Here is a 12,743-nt window from a genome sequence, read left to right on the forward strand (position 1 = left end):
GTGACCAAATAACCAATGTAGGAGTCATTGAATCTTATTTCTCAAGAGCAACATGACCAGTGCACATTCCCTCTTCAGGCAAGACCGTCCTGCAGGGCCTGTCCTCACTCATCAGGGTCCCCGCCTCAATCACTACCATTCACTCATTTCTCACCTAAACACATTTTGGTCACACCACCTTCTGTCCCTCCTCCCTTTGCTTTGGATGGTCACCTCTAATTTCTATAATCACTCCCCTCTTTCTAGATGACTGTCATCTCAACTGGCACCCATTGCTGCTGTGCATGCTCTTGTATCACCTGAATTTCTCGATGCTGGGCGAACCGGTCCCTAAGGCTAATCTAACTTGTCATTATGTGCTCAGACCATACCTGCTGTGCAAGACTGCTTTTCTCTGCTCTTTCAAAATATGATTTCTTGGAACCATGGTTGTTAAGTTCTTTGGAAAAAAAAAAAGACAAAACATGTATGGACCCATTCTGCAGGCTTGATGCTTTCTGGTATTAATGAATGGTTAGCGTTTCAAATAAGATCTGTTTAGGTCCCGACAGTTACAACAGAGACATAACAGTGACATGAGTTTTATGACCTGCTTTTATAGAAGTCAGATTTTTAAAAACTTCTAATTTTTTTTTAATTTAGAAATTCAATATTTTATGAGCTTACACACAAATTACCATTTTAGATTTTAAAAATTGAAAAATCAAGTATCACAGAACCTCAGTATTGGGAGGGATCAGAAAATATTGTATCATTTCTATGTGCAAATATCTTCTCCTTGAACATTTCTCAAGAAGGGAAACTCACTCTATCCTGAGTTCATTTGGACATGTTACATTTGGACACATCTGACAGAAATGTCTTCTTCCTGTTCAGCTGATGTTTGTCTTTCTAAGATCTTCATCCTTTGGCTCTGGTTCTGTCTCTGTGGCCACCATACCCAAACCTCCTCTTTTAAATGTCTGTAGAAAACTGTTGTATATTCCTCAGTCATCTCCTCCTCCTCCTCCTCCTCCTCCTCCTCCTCCTCCTCCTCCTCCTCCTCCTCCTCTTCCTCCTCCTCCTCCTCCTCCTCCTCCTATTCCTCCTCCTTCTTTGTCTTCTTCTTCCTCTTATTTTTTTCCTGTAAGTGTCACACTCTTGGTTCTTTCTACTCTTCTCTAATATCATCTTGTGTCCTCTTGCCTCCTGGCTGTTTGATTCTTTTATTTTGTCTCTGATTCTGTTAAAATGCATTGTCCAGTCCCAAAGATGAGGTCTTATCATGGCCCTCTTTCCTGTTGACTTCATATTGTAACCTATAAATGAACTCCACTCTAGTGTGTGTAGACATATCATACCATTAGTTCATGCTGAAATTGTGACATAAAATGTTGAAATTTTAAATAGGTACTGCCTGGTCACTTTCTGCTCCATTTTATATCTATATATTCTGGACATGACATCGATGTATTCTGTTCATCCGTGTTGTATTTTATCTTCTTAGAGCCATTATTTAAATAGTTTGAATTCAAAATTTGTCATCAAATGTGTTCATCATCTATTTGACTTCATGTTACTTCTGTGCTTTGTGAATAGACCTTCTGTAGCTTCATTAAAGGCAATGATGAAAGTGGTTCAACATTTGGGACAATGAAATGGGATGCAAAAGAGACACCTGTGAATTTTCATTAGACATTTCCCTTAAGATGTAGGCCCATCTTTTAATTGGAACCATTCCTAGTTGGTTCAACCTACTTGTCTGGACTCTCAGCCTAAGGGTTTCCATCATTGCCTGAAGAATATTACAAATTGTCTCAACCAAACCCTTGCTAAAAAATCCACGGGCAACATTTTTTTATCAAAGAGGAAAGGAGAGATAATTCTTTATAACTAGTTTCTAGTAAATTTATGATACATTTCGGTTATCACGTCTTCCCTGTTCATTGTGTAGAAACTATTTTTTTAAAAATAATCTGTCCTGAAATCTAAAGGTACAATGTCTAAATTATCTCCCCTTTTAGAAAAGGTAGAATAAATTATCCATGTGTAACTTTTCTACATCTTTCTACATATGCTTCATGATTATTAAATTATTAACATATCTCATTTTCAAACTCTTAGTTACCCTTGTTGGGGTTTTCCTGCTGGGATAGCAAATTAATTTGGAGTCCTTAGGTAATTGTATATAACTTTCTAGGGTAGGGGCTACATCCCCCAGGGCCTATCCAGGTCTTACTGCAAAGCATCTTTTGACATATTGAACAATGAGCCTGACCAGGTGGTGGCACAGTGGATAGAGCGTCGGACTGGGATGCGGAGGACCCAGGTTCGAGACCCCGAGGTCACCAGCTTTAGCATGGGCTCATCTGGTTAGAGTAAAAGCTCACCGGCTTGGACCCAAGGTCGCTGGCTCGAGCAAGGGGTTACTCAGTCTGCTGTAGCCCCACGGTCAAGGCACATACGAGAAAGCAATCAACGAACAACTAAGATGTCGCAATGCGCAAGGACATATTGAACAATGACTCTTTTTCTAATTTTGACTCACCATAGTTGATTCAACATTTTTTTTGTCAGAAGATAATTTTGCTTATTAAAGTTGACTGTAAATGACAGAAAGCACAAAATTACAGCACCTTTAGCAAAATACAGGTAAAAGCAGTCCCTGGTGAGTAGTGGCCCAACTCCTCTCTCTTTCTTTTCTATCATTCTGACACTTGGTTTCAACCTCAATGTCCAACATGCCGCTGGAGATCCACCAATCACCTTCATCGGCCAGGTAGCTGGAAGTAGGAGGGGCAAGGTGACCCACTGCTGAGCCAGCTTTCTCTAAACAGCCTGCTAGAACTCTACTAGAACCTGGCCACGTGGCCAGATTTAGCTGTAAGGGAGGATGGAAATACAATCTTTGAGCAGGTGCACCACAACCCCAGTGAGAGTTGATTTCTATTATTTAGAAGATTTGAACAGCTTTTGAGTAGCAACCAGTCATTTCTGCTAAAACTCCAAGAGAAAGCAGGCTAAATAAGAATTCAGGAGTTATTTCTTTATGTCCTTTGAAAACATACTTGTCTTAGGAAGTATGTCTAGTATATATTTTTGACCACCTTTTTGCCTGGACCTCGGTAATAAGCCCATTTTATTGACCACAAACGTATGTAAACATTTTGCATCTTGAAACTGAGTTTTCTTCCTGTGTTTGTGTGTTTGTTTCATTCCTGTTTCTGTGTATCCACACTGGGTTCTCCAGCTTCTTCCTCACTTTAGTCCTCTCGTGAGATTTGCACTCAGTCAGAGCACATTTTTGTTCATTCTCCAACCATGTCAGCTCACATTCACTCCCAGATCCTGAGGTCATGGAGCAGTGAATCTCCTTCCTTTTTAGTTTTGAAAAAGTGTCTTTCATAACTTTTCATGAAGGTCTACCTGACCAGTAAGCATTTTTCTTTTCCTTGTCAGTTCCTTGCCCCATTTGCAGTCCACGTGATTCAGCCAGAGCTTCTACCTCCTCCTGCAAGGGCTGGTCATGTGACCATGGTCTGGTTAGTATGTTCTTTTTCTTTGTCATAGTGATTGCTTCAGGGCTGGGCAAGTGACCCAACCGATGTCTTTTACTGGAACTACAGCCATGGACTCGTCTCTCCTGGGTTTGTTAGGGGCCATTTGCCACACCACGTGGGGAGAGCCTGTCTTGAGGATGAAGCCAACACAGGGAAATCAGACAGAGAGAGGAACTAAGTGAGCTTTCTGAGGGCAGAATCTATGCTGCCTAATTCTAGTGCCACTCCTGGACTTTGTGTTATGGAAGCCAATAAAGACCCTTTACCCCTTGTAAGCTAGTTTAAGGTGAATTTATGCACTTAGTATGTAAAAGAGTCGTTGTCAACACAACTTGGTAACTTCTTCCAGGTTCTGGTTCATTCCACTGGCCAACCACGTTTTCTTATTTATTAAAAAGTGCCAGTTTTATTTGATACAGTTGACCCTACACATGCTCACTGTGTGACATAAAGTGGGTGCGAAATAATTAATTATACGGTAAAACCTCTAAGCTGCCAGTGTCTGTTGAATGGTGCTCCTGAGAAGTCGTCAGGTTCTGTGCTTCTATGAAGTCAGGGGATAGGTTTCACCTGGGACCCGATCTCTCTGGTTTCTCTGCTGATCTGCTGACTCTCCTTCTCGCAGCATGTGTAGACCACAGAGGCGGCTGACCTGAGACCTGGCCGCCTTCCAGAGCAGAGCGAGGCACAGATACACGCACTTCAGACAACACCTGGAGCAGGCACCTCTCAGAGTGTGGGAAGGAAACGAGAAGCTCTTTAGAGATCAGTTACTGATGCCTCTGTTCTGCAGAACTTGAACTTTGAGCAACTGTGGAAAGCACCTAGGAATCTTCCAAGATATAATTAAGCAACCATTTTCATCTAAAATGTTAAGGGACACAGGGAAAGGGAAGCAAAAGTCATACTAGTTGAGGGTCATTTGTGTGCTAGGTATGGCCAGGTTCCTTTGATGGAGAACTTGATATTAAAAAGAAAGATAGCAAAGGCATTTTCTTTCTTTTTTTGGTATTTTTCTGAAGCTGGAAAGGGGGAGAGACAGTCAGACAGACTCCCGCATGTGCCCGACCGGGATCCACCCCGCACGCCCACCAGGGGCGATGCTCTGCCCACCAGGGGGCGATGCTCTGCCCCTCCGGGGCGTCGCTCTGCCGCGACCAGAGCCACTCTAGCGCCTGGGGCAGAGGCCAAGGAGCCATCCCCAGCGCCCGGGGCCATCTTTTGCTCCAATGGAGCCTTGGCTGCGGAAGGGGAAGAGAGACAGAGAGGAAGGAGTGGGGGGGGGGGGGGTGGAGAAGCAAATGGGTGCTTCTCCTATGTGCCCTGGCTGGGAATCGAACCCAGGTCCCCCACACGCCAGGCCAATGCTCTACCGCTGAGCCAACTGGCCAGGGCGCAAAGGCATTTTCCAAGTTACCTAAGAAAAATGACAATTTATTGCCTGGTACCTCGGAAATATTCAATAAATAATAGCAGCTATGGTGATGATGATTACGATATACACCTGGGTACTGGGTACGGTAAAACTTCCCAAAGCCCTGTGGTTGGGGTTCTGGTACCCTGAGTGACGGACCAGGTCCCCAGTGAAGCTTGTGCTCCTAATTAAGCAAAATAAAATACCTTATCGTGGTCCGATGGCGTAAGTCTGAAAATGTAGATTCCTCAGTCGGCAGCACTAGTGAATCGGAACCCTTAAAGCAGAGCCCTGGTCACCTGCCTGTGTACCCAGCTCCCTTGAGGCTCGATGCCCATCGAAGTGGGATGCCCTGGAGTCAGGGTCATATTAGCATTACTGTTACTGGCTAGTTGGTCTTTCACTAACTCTTAAGTTTGAAAATCTTGCAAATTAATTTACTATTACCAATTTCAGAATAGTTTCAATAGGAATAATGTTATAATTTAGTCTTTCAGGTATGACATTTTCTGCAACGAAGGGACAATCTAGCTACTAAACAGTCACAACTATGGGGCAAACATATTTTATTTAATTAAATAATTTTCTATTACACTTGCCATAGAGTATTATATTACTTTCATGTGTATAACACAGTGATTAGCCATTTATGTAACTTTGAACTAATCATTCCCAGAAGTCTAGTACCCACCTGACAAGATATTTAGTTATTTCTTTGTTTTTAATATCTGCCATAGCCTCAGAAAATATTTATTCCAATCTTTGTTTTCCTCCTCCTCCTCTCTCCTTCTATCTTGTTTTTTGATACTTTTGTTCCCCTCCACCTTTTCTCCTTCGCTTCCCTCCCTTTTCCTTCCTTCTGTCTGTCTATCCTTCCTTTCTATGTATTTTTCTCATAATGTAGTGCTACAGTGTGATCAGCAGAGGGCACTATTCTGCAGCAAGTCTGGCACTCAAGCATCTAAAAGATAATTTGCTTGACTGTATTAAAGAAGTCAGATTAAAACAAGCTCTTAAATGTGGTTACATACATGAATACTTACTGCATTTGAATTATGGTGCTTTACACAAATCCTTCATGATCATATAGCTCATAAAACAAACTCTGTGTTAATAGCTGTGTTTAACAATGTACCCTGTTAGTTCTTTCTTTCCAAGCCTTGAACTCCTGAAGACGGTATTTTATAAATAAGACAAACTCTACACAAGCCATTGGCCAACAGAGTTGTGGCTCCTCCCTAAAACCCTGTTTTATTGGTCTGTTCTACTGTGTCATTATTTAGTTTAATTTAATAAACATGCCCGTTTTCCCAGGATAATTAGATGGATAAACAGAATGTTCAAAAAGAAATGGAGCCAGTTAGACTCTTTTATCAGTGACCCCCCTCCCCCCCCCACACACGAACACACACACACACACACACACAGCTTAACAAATGGACAGACTTTTCCTTAGAGAGTTGATCCCAAATTAGAGTTCCTGGAATTTACAAGCAACAAAGGAGGCAGCTTTCCTCAACATAATGAAGTCTCAATTATCTGGAGAAGAGAGCAGATAAAGGAGACAAACTCGCACACAGTTCAGAACCCACGCTGGGGGCGGCAATGCGGAGGGGCGTGCTTTCGGTAGGAGTACAGTGGAGTCCCCACCGAAGCATCAGGCTGGGCAATGGGAAGGGGTTGCTGTGAGGCTGAGGCTGTGGGTCGGTTTCTTGGAGCTAACTTAAGGTAGACAGGTACTCAATATTTCTTTACACAGTAATATGTCACCGTGCATGTTGTGGCTATTCATGTCTTGAACAGAGTTCTGCAGTTGTTTGTTCTGGCAGTAACAGTCTATGAATGCATTGGGCACTGTTCTGTAAAACTTGCAAGAGATGGTCTGGGGTGTAAATCACATCATATCATTCATTTTGTCCTACTTATTTTTGGTCCTTGAAAAGAGACTCATATTTGGATGTAATATCTGACCTGATTTTATCAAGTTTTTTTTTTATTGATTAATTTTGTTTAGGTAGAGGAGAGAGAGAAAGAGGGGGGAGAAGCAGGAAGCATCAACACATAGTAGTTGCTTTCTGTACATGCCCCGATTGGGCAGGCTAAGGGTTTCAAACAGACAACCTCAGCGTTCCAGGTTGACGCTTAACCACTGCACCACCACAGGTCAGGCTGTCTAGGTTTTATCTCATGTTTTCTGCTGCTTCTTTTTTTTTTTTTTAATATTTTATTTATTGACTTTTTAGAGAGAGAGGAGTGAGAGAGAGAGACAGAGAGAGAGAGAAGGGGGAGGAGCAGGAAGCATCAACTCCCATATGTGCCTTGACCAGGCAAGCCCAAGGTTTCGAACCGGCGACCTCAGTGTTCCAGGTCAATGCTTTATCTCACTGCGCCACCACAGGTCAGGCCATCTGCTGCTTCTTTATAAAGACCGTCAGGTCCTCAATTAAATGATAACTCATGCTGCCGTGATTCAAGATTTGGTCCTGTTAGTGCAGAATCAAGAAACGTGTGTTTCTCCTTGAAAATCTTTATAACATAATCCAATGAATAAAATAAGCAATCATGTTTTTTTTTTTCTTTATCACTTCTTACCACATCTCTTATGATTTCCCAGTTATTATTCTCTTTGAATTCTGGAACGTTGCTCAAAAACAAACAAACAAACAAACAAACCTTCAGAGTTAATATATGTTTCTAAATTTAAGAATTTCCTTCCCCATGATTATTCTCACGTTCTCATGATTTGAGCTTGCAAACACTCTCCAGATTTCTTGATTCTTACAGGCTTCATTGGGATGGTAAGAGCATGTCTTCCAGAATAAAAGCCCTTTTATTCTGCAAGAATAGCATCTGATTTTCTAGACCCTTCTCTCAGGGTTACTCTACCCTGTTCCCAGTCCTGCCTAGATTTCTAAGCTGCCTTTTTTGGTTTTTATTGTTTTCTTTTTCTTTTTTTATTTCTTGTCTCAAAGCCTCACTATAATAATAAACTCCTTTCTGCCTATTTGTCACAATTATTACCACTGAGAACCTCTAAGCTCTTTGTTGCCTGAGACCATAGCACTGGGCTTGACGTAGTTACTGACTCTCTTGTGATATTAAAGTCAGTTCAGAGTTAGGACGTTAAATTGTCACATGATGGGTAGAAATTAACAAGTGATTGGATAAAATCTTGAGTTTTGATCCAGGCTACATATAAAAAAGTGTCACCTGAAGTTTGTTGTAAATTGCAGCCTGAGAGGCCCCCTGTTGGAGATTCATGGTTGTGGAACCGTCATCTGAAATGAGCGGCTGCTCCTTTCAAAATGGTTTTCTACCCGTTTGACCCCCCTAGAGACCCGTACTCAACACTGAAGCCCTCAGTGAGTGATGGGGGGGGGGGGGCGACACCTTTTCTAAAGAGTCCTTAAGTATTTTGATATCTTTAGAATGACTTTAAAAACGTTACTTTTCTTGCTTTTTATTTTTTAAAACTAAAACAGCTAGAGTTTTAATAAAAATTTAAAAACAGGAATATAATAAATAAATAAAAATTAACCTAAAATATAAATCTAGACAAAATACAAAACCCTTTCGAGAAACATTGAAGAACTTAAAGACATTAAAAAAATTCACTCAAATCCTACCACCCTGAAATAACTGGCATTAACAGTATTTCAGACATTTCTCTATGTATTGATATATATCTACGTACATATGTATCTTGATACCTGTATGTATATACATATAGGTGTATTTATATATACATACACACATACACACAGGTGAGTAGATGGATAGAAATATAAAAATACAAGCATACTATAATGCTTTTTTAAAAATAACAAGTTTACGTTTACGTTACTACAATTTAAGAAATGAAGTAAAACTGAAGAAAATACTGTACTCCGGATAAAAATGTCTTTGCCATAAAAGGCACTAAGTTCCAAAGAGTCTCCTGGCTATTAAAAGAAAATACATTTTAAGAAATCTACAGAAGAATCCCAAATCAAGTTGGCAATTTATTCTGAACTCTGGGCTTGATTAATCTCCCATTTTTCTTTTATCCCGTGCCCTTGGAATGAATTTTTAACTAGATGTAGATTATTAATACGAGCCTCTCCTTTTGCAAGAGAGAGTGCTAGCTGCATCACATAGAAAAAAAGGACGTGTTTTCCGCATCACAAATGAGTCCCGAGGTGAGCATCACATTGCAGAACATATTGAATAGGAGCGAACAGACCCTCTCTCAGTTGCCTCGTAAAATTATAGGCGCTCAATACATGCTGGAATGAATTAAAGCCAGAGAGGGGTGGTCTCTGCGGTTATTTCCCCCCATATGACTTGTAATTGAATTTTATGATTTTCTCTGGTCTGTAGCTAAATCTACAAAGAACTATGATGTTGCTGTCCTCACAGTACAGTGATAGTAGAGACACCTGTAGACATTTCATCCATGTTAAAATATCAACAAGAAAGAATAAGGTTTCATCCTTCAGCTTGTTCTCCTCTGTGCCGACCCTCAGGGAGGGGTACACAGTTCCCAGCAGTGAGAAGGCAGGGAGGAGCATCAGACGGAGACGGAGACGGAGGCAGGCAGCCCTGAAGCCTTGCAGGCATCTGCCTCCCAGGCAATCCCTCGAAATAGAATTCGCCACTGGGGAAGTAAACACCCTCTCTGGCCATCGCCTCTGGCTTTAGAAAACCACCCCAGCCATGTCAGAGGGTTTGTTTATCCCATGCTTGTTTGAGATGGCAGGTGTTACCAACTCAGCAATGCGTCATCCGGGTTTTTCTGAGGGACGTAAGATTTTTATCACAACAGCTGTGAAATCCTGTGAGAAATCACAACTTTGGTTTTTTGGTGTTCTAAGTAAGACTGCAGGATTCTCCCTTTCAAGGAAAACAAAACAAAACATAACAAATAACAACAACAAAAACTCTCTTTCTAACAAAAGGCTTATGAGACCAACCTTGGAAGACTGACTTACGAGTCCAACAGCAGCATTACTAAGTTTATCAAATTCACAGTTTAATGAACAGTGAAACTGAGCTGGGAGAAATGTCATGGGTGGCAAGATCAACAGCATGGTCCCAGGAAGCGCACTGCCTGAATGATATTATATGAATAATTGCATAATGATGATGCAGTAATGTTACTGAACAATGGACACGCTGTCTCTTCCAAATGAGGAAGTAAACAGTTTCCAGTGTTTTGATCACAAGTTCCCTAAACACTCATTCAACTAATGGGCACATTAGATTTTATAAGTCTAACCAGAGAGTTGGATTCATCTGTCGCTAAATGGAAAACCATCAAGGTAGAGGAGCAAGTAGAGACGGAATGATATACCTTATTCCAGTTCTGTGACATTCTCACCTGGGTCCTCTGCACTTGTATAATTGGGGAATGCGATGCTGAAATCTGGACAAAATCAAAATCTCTATTCAACTTGACTGTCTTTAATAAATATTTATTCAGGGTGCAGATGGAAAGAAATATGGAACACCATTTAGGTGGGAATAGAACAGCATTAGAATAGAATAGTCCAGTACTAATTTTCCCCACTATGAAGGTAATACTCTTCAGAATGTTCAGTTTGATGTCCTTCGAATTACAAAGTGCTGCCACTTTGACTGGGGGGAACACAGTCTGTCCATGTCATCCATGAGCTCTGATGGCTGTTCCTTAAGTGGTTTTTTTCTCCAACTTCAGGTAATTTCTTCTCATGTGCTGCTCTGAATTCAGCTAAAGATGCAAAAGGAACCTTCTGTACAGCTTCCGAGTGTTTCTCTCTCTCTCTCTCTCTTTCTTTCTTCCACCATCCACTGTGTTTTCCTGGCTTCCCCAGACTCCTAGTCCTGTGAGGACTTCACCAGGCTCTGCCTGGGTTCTGGCTCTTTGAGCTGTTGCCTAGAAACACTCTCCAGGAATAAGCTGGGGCAATCACAAAGACCATTTTCTTTGTTTTCCAAGTCTTAGGTCATGGTCTTATGCTGCCTAATATCCAATGTCTGTAAATCATTATTTCTTATATTTTGTCCATTTCTTTTTAGTTGTTTCACAGGGGAGGGTAAATCCAGTCTCTGTTGGCTAGAAGCAACCACATAGACTTTAAATTAGAAAACATTTCTTTTTTATTACTTTCTCCATTAAAAATTGCTCATTACTCCAAACACATGTTATGTTAAGACTGAAGAGTTGGTTTACCATCTTCAGCATTAGGGGAGGAAATTGTCATTATAGGTGCCAGATAGGAACTGGCAAGTTTCCTTAGAAGTACCACAGGTATCTCTGTAGACTTAATTAGCTACAGGTTGATCACCACGATGACTAGCTCTGGGCTTGAATTTGACTTATCATATAAATAAAATAAAATCTAGTTTGCAGATGGGACTTCTATACTCTGTTTTATGGGGTCTTCCTCTTCTCTCTTCTTTATAGCTGCATCTCTAGGACACATAGTGGGGTAACTTTCAGAGTAGGTAATCATTAGCAGGTCTGTGAGTGTAAATAAAGGCCACATTATTTTAGGCTTGCGTTCTGCCTTATCTAGCCTTAAATAGAAGTTCAGGTTCACACGCCAGAGATCTAGGAGAAATGAGAGTATTAGCAATGAAAATAGCTCTTAAGACAATAAATTCAACAATAAAGTTGTATATATTTTAAGCTTTCTTTAAATTCTGTTTGATTTTCACTGGAAGTTCTCCTAAGGTATATTAAACTTACTTTTGGGAAGTAGATGTGTGTGTGTGTGTGTGTGTGTGTGTGTGTGTGTACAATATAGAGAAAATAAAAACACAAGTGGCATAGATAACGAGAATGGGAATCCTGAAAATCTGGTGACTGCATAACAATTTTAGAAGAAAAGAACTCATTGCAAGGCACAAATCTGCAGAAAGTGGAGCTTTGTGTTGGTCTCTAGCAGTTACCCCCCCCCAAAAAAAAGGAAAAGAAAATGGGAGTAATGATATGTTGTTGCTACATCTTTCATGTAAAGTTACTTTCAGTGAACTTTGTAACTATATGAAAGATGAGTATAGAAATTGTCATGTTTAGTTTTTATTCCCCTTAAATAAGGCTGCAATTTGGCAAAGAGAAAATGGAAATATGAAGAAACAGTAGGTAAAAAACAAACAAAAAAAGAAATTACTTTTGGGTGAAGTTAGGAGTCTGGGGACCAGATGTAATGAATGACTCAATATCCTAAAAAGTCACTTACGTGTTGTTCCTACTATAATCTCCCTAGTAATTCAGCAAGCATTTGCCTTTAATTTAATAATTCTCCGAATTACTAAGGAGAATCAGATCATAATTTGGTTGATCTTGATGTTAAGCATGATAAAGCTGGTGCTTATTTTATATGTGGAAGATATTATGACTTTTTTTTTTTTTTGTATTTTTCTGAAGTTGGAAATGGGGAGGCAGTCAGACTCCCGCCTGCGCCTGACTGGAATCTACCTGGCATGCCCACCAGGGGGCGATGCTCTGCCCATCTGGGGGGTCGCTCTGTTGCAACCAGAGCTATTCTAGAGCCTGAGGCAGAGGCCACAGAGCCATCCTCAGCACCCGGGACAACTTTGCTCCAATGGAGCCTCGGCTGTGGGAGGGGAAGAGAGAGACAGAGAGGAAGGAGGGGGGGAGGGGTAGAGAAGCAGATGGGCGCCTCTCCTGTGTGCCCTGGCCGGGAATCGAACCCGGGACTCCTGCACACCAGGCCGACGCTCTACCACTGAACCAACCGGCCAGGGCTATGACTTTCTTTTTAAACTACCTTTCCTCTTTATATTATTTTTTTCCCTATGGCTAG

Source organism: Saccopteryx bilineata, chromosome 7 (assembly GCF_036850765.1).
Source record: "Saccopteryx bilineata isolate mSacBil1 chromosome 7, mSacBil1_pri_phased_curated, whole genome shotgun sequence".
In the NCBI taxonomy this organism is placed as follows: Eukaryota; Metazoa; Chordata; class Mammalia; order Chiroptera; family Emballonuridae; genus Saccopteryx; species Saccopteryx bilineata.